Source organism: Triturus cristatus, chromosome 10 (genome assembly GCF_964204655.1).
Source record: "Triturus cristatus chromosome 10, aTriCri1.1, whole genome shotgun sequence".
NCBI lineage: Eukaryota > Metazoa > Chordata > Amphibia > Caudata > Salamandridae > Triturus > Triturus cristatus.
In genome coordinates, this window is record NC_140593.1 from 737240164 (window position 1) to 737247322 (window position 7159).

Genomic DNA, 7159 nt, shown 5'->3' on the forward strand with positions numbered 1-7159 from the left:
CTTAGATGTACCTAAGTGTACCAAGCATGTATGTAGGGGGAGAGCCAAGAATCCCCCTAGAAAAGAGCAAACCCCATTACCTGATGTGAGATAATGAAGGACCCTGTCTTGGTCTCGAGTTGGACACCCCGCGAGGGATGTCAGACCACTGCTTGCTGGAGTGTCTGCGTGCAGAGACTTCAGCGTCTTCTGTCAGCATGGAAGTTTTATTCTCTGGCTTGCCCAGCGAAGATGTGGTAATTATATACCCGAAAGGTAACCTCAGCGGTTCTCCCTAGACATGTCCTACTACTGTGGACATGTCGGCCAAGGATGACCATAATGGTGACCCTTGTACAGAGTTATTATGAAGAAGATGGTAATCCTGCAGTGATACTAAGAATCCTCATGCATAATAAATTAGGCTAGTTTTCGGAGAAAGCCATATGAAATTTATTTGGCACCTAACTAGGTAAAAGGTCAGTACCAGAACCGTTTTGTAGAATAATGGTAGGACAAATGTAGGTAAGGCGTCGTGCAACTACATAGGCCAATATTGGGGTTCATAACACCCACTCCTCATCCAACTGGACAAGAAAACTAACAAATGCTAAAAATGCCTGTTGAAAGAAAGCATAAAAAACATTGCTAAAATATGAGTATAAACCATCTAAAAGCATGGAATGTTTAAAAAAACTATGCAAAATGCTAAAAAAAAAAAAGCCTTAGAAGTCCTCTAAACAGTCAATACACTGTTGGACCAACTGGGCACGCAGAAAGCCATAGTGCTCAGAGAGAGCAAGAATGTGAAAAATAAAACAAAAATGGTATTGTCGAATTCCAATTAGTTGTTTTGGAAAAAAGGCGGAATTGTTCCCATCACACAGAGAGGCAAATGTTTGTGTCCTGTGTGGGAGAAGTAACATCAATGCTGTTTGCTTTGGCAGACGACGGTCCCTATAACACCCCTTGGATCAGGTCAATGGAGCAAAGGTGATCTTCTTCAGTTCCCACAGCTGAGGAAGCATTTGAAATATTCGAAGCCTGTGTGCTTGTAGTAGAGCCAGTGTCCATTCTGACAGGAGCTGAAGCATCCTGTGGTTGCTCTAAGAATGCCAGCATTGGAATACGCTGAGGCCTTTAAAGGGTCCAGCAGTACGTCCACATCGGCGGCGCAACCGATGGAAGTGTTAGAAATATGTCCAACACGCATTCGTATCTGCAGTGTAGGCAACGAAGCACAGGCAAGATGCAGTCAACCCAGACTGATCTGAACAATAGGAACCAATGCTCACTTAGTTCCCGAAGCCAAAGTGTGCCCAGATGGAGTACCATGCTCTCACGGCATTGTCGCACAAGGAGTGTTTTTTTTCTATCTCTTTTCAAACTGGGACGTCCATTGGGTAGGAGGAAAATTAAAACCAGGATACCCACTACCAGTAGTAGGAACAGTGGAAGCCCTCTAAAGATGCTTTCTACTACGGAGTGTATGAATGCTGGAATCACTCCGAAGACTGACAGAAAGGTACTTAACAGCCCAGAACCTTAAATAGGTGCATTATCCCACTCGTAAGAGACATGTTAAAGATACGATGTACCATTTCTTCGAAATGGAGCGGGAATATAGTTGGTACTAGTGCCTGTATCTCAGCTGAGGGCCTTACAACCTGAAGATCAAAAGTCTTGGGCTGAGGTTAAGTCCACATCTTTTTGTAAAAGCATGGCTTTCAGTCTGCTCAAAGACTCAAACTGTATAAAGGAAACATTCAACGAAGGCCATAGCGGCACCTCCTTGATTGTGTGGGTTGGTGGAATCAATACTTGCATACAACATGTAACCCTGGAACTCACTGTGACCAGATATGCAATGGCCAGCAGCATCTCAAACCGAGACGTACTGTTGATATATCGCCAGGGCACATGACCGGAGCGCAATGATTGAGCGTCCAGCTTAATAGAATGGATCGCAATTGCGACTGTCCGTGTTGTAGATTAGCAAATCCTGTTCTATTATATCTATTGCAAAAGACACAATGTTGCCCAACGAATAAATCCTGGATGTTAATGTGGTCATGCCTTTGTCGACCACTTCCAAAGCCTTTTCTGGGTTAACCCGGTCAATCTCACGCGATCTCTATGCAGCTTCCTGTTGAGAGATTTTCCATACTTCATTGTACATTGCATATGAGAAGCGTTTCTGACCTGGTTTCTGGGGACCTAGCAAGAAATCCCTAAGATCCTTGTCATCTGAGAGTAAGGACAAGTGATGTTTCATCTGAGACAGTGTTGAGGTTTTAAGCCACTTTAGGTACAACTTCCCAACACTGTAGGATGTCACCACCCCCGGATGTTCTTGGTGTACATAGCATTGGTCAGGCCTATGGACACGAAAGCCTTCAGTGGTACCCTTGAATCTTGATTGACACCTATTTGTGTCTATAGGCCAAACCAACCATCACTTCCAATTGGGGTCTGATGAAGTGTATTAACCGTAATGTAGAATGTCATCAAGTGTATCCTCACTGTTGTGTGTAATTCTGCCATTCCTTAAAGTGTGTAGGTGAGGGAATCCAATGTGTGTTCAAATCCTTAGTCTTGGGTAACCCAAGACAGGAAGTCTGTTGCAAAGTTTCGTTCAGGAAGATAATTTGCTGTGGTGTGAGGCGTGCTCTAAATAATGCCTCAGTTCCCTGAACCTGCCATTCTTTAGTCTCCCAAACTGATTTTATGGCTGTAGTGTATTTTCATAAGTCAAAACACTGTTCAGACAGTTGTGAAATAAAGGATGCAGAGTATATATGTTTCGTGTTAGTAAGCATATTTTTTATTGCAGGTGCAGATGCAAGCTTATAATAATACGAGCATGAGTCTGATGTGTTAAACCCAGAAAAATAAGCAAACTTTTGGGAACTGCCTTTTGGTGGTGTTAGGCAATGTTCCCATTGATGGTATGCGAAAACATTACTTGGGGTACTTGCTTTGGGCAAAAAATTATGACCATAATGTTGGTAACAATACATGGTATCAAAATCAAATGTATCCTCATACAAGTAATTTTTAGAGAATGCAGCAGATTCCACTAAATCAAACTGAATACTATTGTACTAAATCAAACCGCATACTATTTACTTTTTCAAAGTCCCAATCATCAGAGAAAGCGCTGTAAGTGACATTATTCAAAGAAAGTTTAGATAAATGTGGAATTTTAAAAAGTTCAGTGGGGTCAAATACATCAAATAAAACCGTATCACAAACTATTTCTTCAGGAACCGCAACTGCTGTAATGTTTACAAAGGACAGGTCTCTTTGTTTACGATGAGATGATGTATGTGGTTTCAGTACCAAATTCACACGTTGTACTGCAGGGCTTTCTGGGAGTTAATGTCCGTTCAAGAGCATGAAAAAGAATGTCACTTCACCTATCAAGAGGACTAGGAACAGTAGACTAATTGCTATCCATAGCTGTAGCTGGGGTGAAACGAAGCAAGTCTTTTTCAGCCAAAGGTAGATATATTGAAGTTGTTTCTTGCGGGAAACTGGAGTTGGCGGTGACCTGGGTTAACTTGGATCCATAGAAAAGGGTCAAAATCGATGAAGTACCCAAATGGAGTTTTATCCATCTTTTGTAGCTCAGCAGGTTTTGTGGAACTGGCGAATTCCTCTAGAGGAATATTGATATAAATGTCGGTATTAGGCCAAATTGAGATCTGTGTTTCCTTTATATTTTGTAGTTGCTTAATTGGACTCTTCAAAGGTTATTAATATTTCTGTCTGAACTTCCTGTATGTCATGGTTGTTTTATTTTATTTTCTTCAGTGGATGGTGTTTGTTTGAACTCCGGTTAGTTCCTGAGGTTCCTAGCCAACACGTGTTTCGTCACTTAAATGGGGATTAACCCCTCGACTTCTTCAGGGCGAAGGAAACATACAATGTACATGTTTGTTGCATACAAACGTACAGTCTCATCCACATATGCGCACCAGAGTGTTTTTAGTGACATGATCAAACCAGCGTTCCATAAGGTGTATATTAGTGGAGACCCATGCGAAATTCTGCTCTGCTTGAGCGAGTTCAGCTTGTTCCTACCGTCTATTTGTATATATAGCCGAGAAATTACCCTACCTATGTATACATTTTCTTTACTTTCATGATATTTATATTACATATTTATGCTCTTTGAATTCTAAACGTCTCATAGTGTGATAAGGTGCATTGTGAGTAAGAAGATCTTCAGACCATGTCTCCTAGAACGTTCTGCCAAGGACCCTCATGTTGTCATGGCCATATAATTAAGGTGCCTAAAATTACGAAGTGCTCTCATAATGCACGTATTATTTGTTGAGTAAGCCTAGAAATACGATGCCTATTATCTTGGTTTTAGAGTTTCTAGGTACAAGGAAGGTGATAATATGTCAGCATTTAGGATTAAGGATATTTATAGGCTACAGTTGCGAAGAAAATACCCTCGCTTTGTGCCTACCTTAAATTTGGTGATATTTCCGACCCGAATTGGGTTCTGTGGAAATGTCCTGTATTTGACTTGTTCCTCGGGCGTAACCAGTAAGCCATAGCTTTTCTCCAGTCCCTCTATCCTTATTAGAGAGGTGGTACTTAAACCTGGTGCCCCTTAGAAGAAGGAAAGTTCTCTGGATCAGGAGGCTGAGAAGTGTGGAACAGGATCTAAATATCGATCAGGAGTTACAGTACTTCCTGTGTTGTCAGCATTTCATACCTTCCCTGTCTAAAACTGGCCAAAATGATGACAAGAGTGAGGTACAGATGACTATTAAAGGCAATAGCCCACAGTCTTGACACTAGAATGAAAGAATACGTTACTGCGTTACAATGTTTCTGTATATGTGATAACAGTTGTGAATGTATTGAGGGGTATACCCATACACCTTCTCTTGTGTGTTTATTCTATGCCATGTGACTTGGGAATATGAGACATATTAATGCCAAATGCTGTGAATTTGTTGGTCATCTGATCTGGTTTGTCACCACATACTAAGGGGGAAAGAAAAGATAGTTCGAATTTGTCGGAGATCATTATGTATAAATATATTTGTGGTCTCCGTCCAGAGTGGTTGCGTTATACGGACACAATTTTTCACGTTCTCTAGACTACCTTCATATTGCTAACTGCCTTTTAATATGGGTGTCATTTTGATATACTACCATTAAGGATCAACGATAACATCACACCAAAACTAGTCAATTGCTCCCACGGACATACATTCACGTGAACTACACACATCTCACTGAGGGGAGCAATACTCGTGTGATATACTCCATTAGGGGTGCCCGAAACACGTCTTCCCCAATAATAATAATTAGCTGTATAATACATAGGCACACCATGCCATGATGGCGGAACCATTAGACTCTACAGGGGAGGTTCTTGCCTAGTCTTTCGTTTATTTCCAATACGAGCTACGTAGTTGGAACCACAATCCGGATACGACGACGCAGTGCAGTGCGTACTCGCAGGAGGAGGGAACACAATCACAACCAAAATCTGTGCTGGTAAGGAGTTAGAGTTTATCCCCTGGAGGCTAAAACCTAGCGAGGGTATGCAATCAGTGATAGTAAAGGGAATACCTTATTTCTTTATCTCACCTTAGGATGGGTCACCAGGTTGTAGTGTAGTTCCTATATCCCTGATAGGCTCTGTGCATTGGAATAATATACACTATAGTTTTGACATAGGACTGGGGTCAGTATATCTCTATCAAGTACATTAAACTTAATTAGTTGTGTGTGCGCCAGCTAACTCGGAGGTCACTAGAAACTTCTAGAATATACAAGAAGGTATTAGTTTCTGAAAACCACATAAACATGACGACTTTGTTTCCCTTAGAGTCGGAACAATCTCAGAACCGTGAAAACAATAGATAATAGTTTCACTCAGTCAATCATACATGCTTCGTTTCTACAGAGTTGCACAAAATAGAGACGGGCGTTTCAATAAAAAGGGGTTTATTGAACAGTTTTATTTCTCATGCAAGAGATATGAACTGCTACAGTCGTAAGACAGGATGCGAAGTACAATACATACAGGGTTAGCAGTAAGATAAAATAATACTGCAATAGCATGGTTTGTAGCTATGACATATATTCATAAAATACATACATAAATAACACAGGCTAAAATGTGAATACTCATCTGATGCTTCTAAAATAGTTCTACCCCAGTGTACCTAACCTAAGTGTAGTACGAGGTAAGAAGTAGGTGCTGTTTTCTAAAGTATAGCTAGCTATAGTTTTGCCAAAAGTTGCCAAAAGTTTCTGTAAGTTCTAGTCTGCTCCATACCTTAGAATGTGTGAGCTTGGAATCTCTTTCCAGGACTCGATATCTAACACCCCGCAAGGTGAGTCAGAAACACTGGAGCTGGATTCTCTGTGAGGAGAATGACAGCCTCTGGTCAGTGCATCAGGCGGGAACACTATCTCCTTCCGAACTTGTCGTGTCGAACCGCAAGTAGGCAGTCGAACTGGACCGTACCGGAACCATGCTTTGCCAGGGCAAGTGCAGGTATATTTATACCTTGAAGGTGTTTAGGAATGCCTGTATTGAGGTAAAAGTCGGGCATCGGAACGTCATGTATGAACCCCTAAGGAATAGATGTTCATGCATAATAAATGAGTTCTTGGAGAAATCAATATCTAAGCAAGGGAAATTCCTAAAGGCTTAAGAGTCTGGTTTTCCAAGAACTCGTTGTGACGTGGATTGACGGATGTAGGAGACCATGCCTGTATTTGGTTAGCATAGACATTGCCTAAATAAGGGCTGGATTTTCTATGCCTAAATAAGGGCAATATGAATTGTACCTATATAAGGGCATAAATCGGGAAACCTGTATATGGAATCTAAATCTACACACAACAAGGTTTAAGTACCACCCCTCTAATAAGGATAGAGGGACCGGAGAAAATATACGGCTCACTGGTTACGCAAGCGGAACAAGTCAAATAAAGGACATTTACACAGAACCCAATTTGGGTTGGAAGTATCACCGAATTTAAGGTATGGACAAACCGAGGGTATTTTCTTTGTAACTGTAGCCTATAAATATCCATAATCCAAAATGCTGACATTATCACCATCCTTGTACCTAGAAACGCTAAAGACAAGAAAATAGGTATTGTATTTCTAGGCTTACTCGACAAATAATACGTG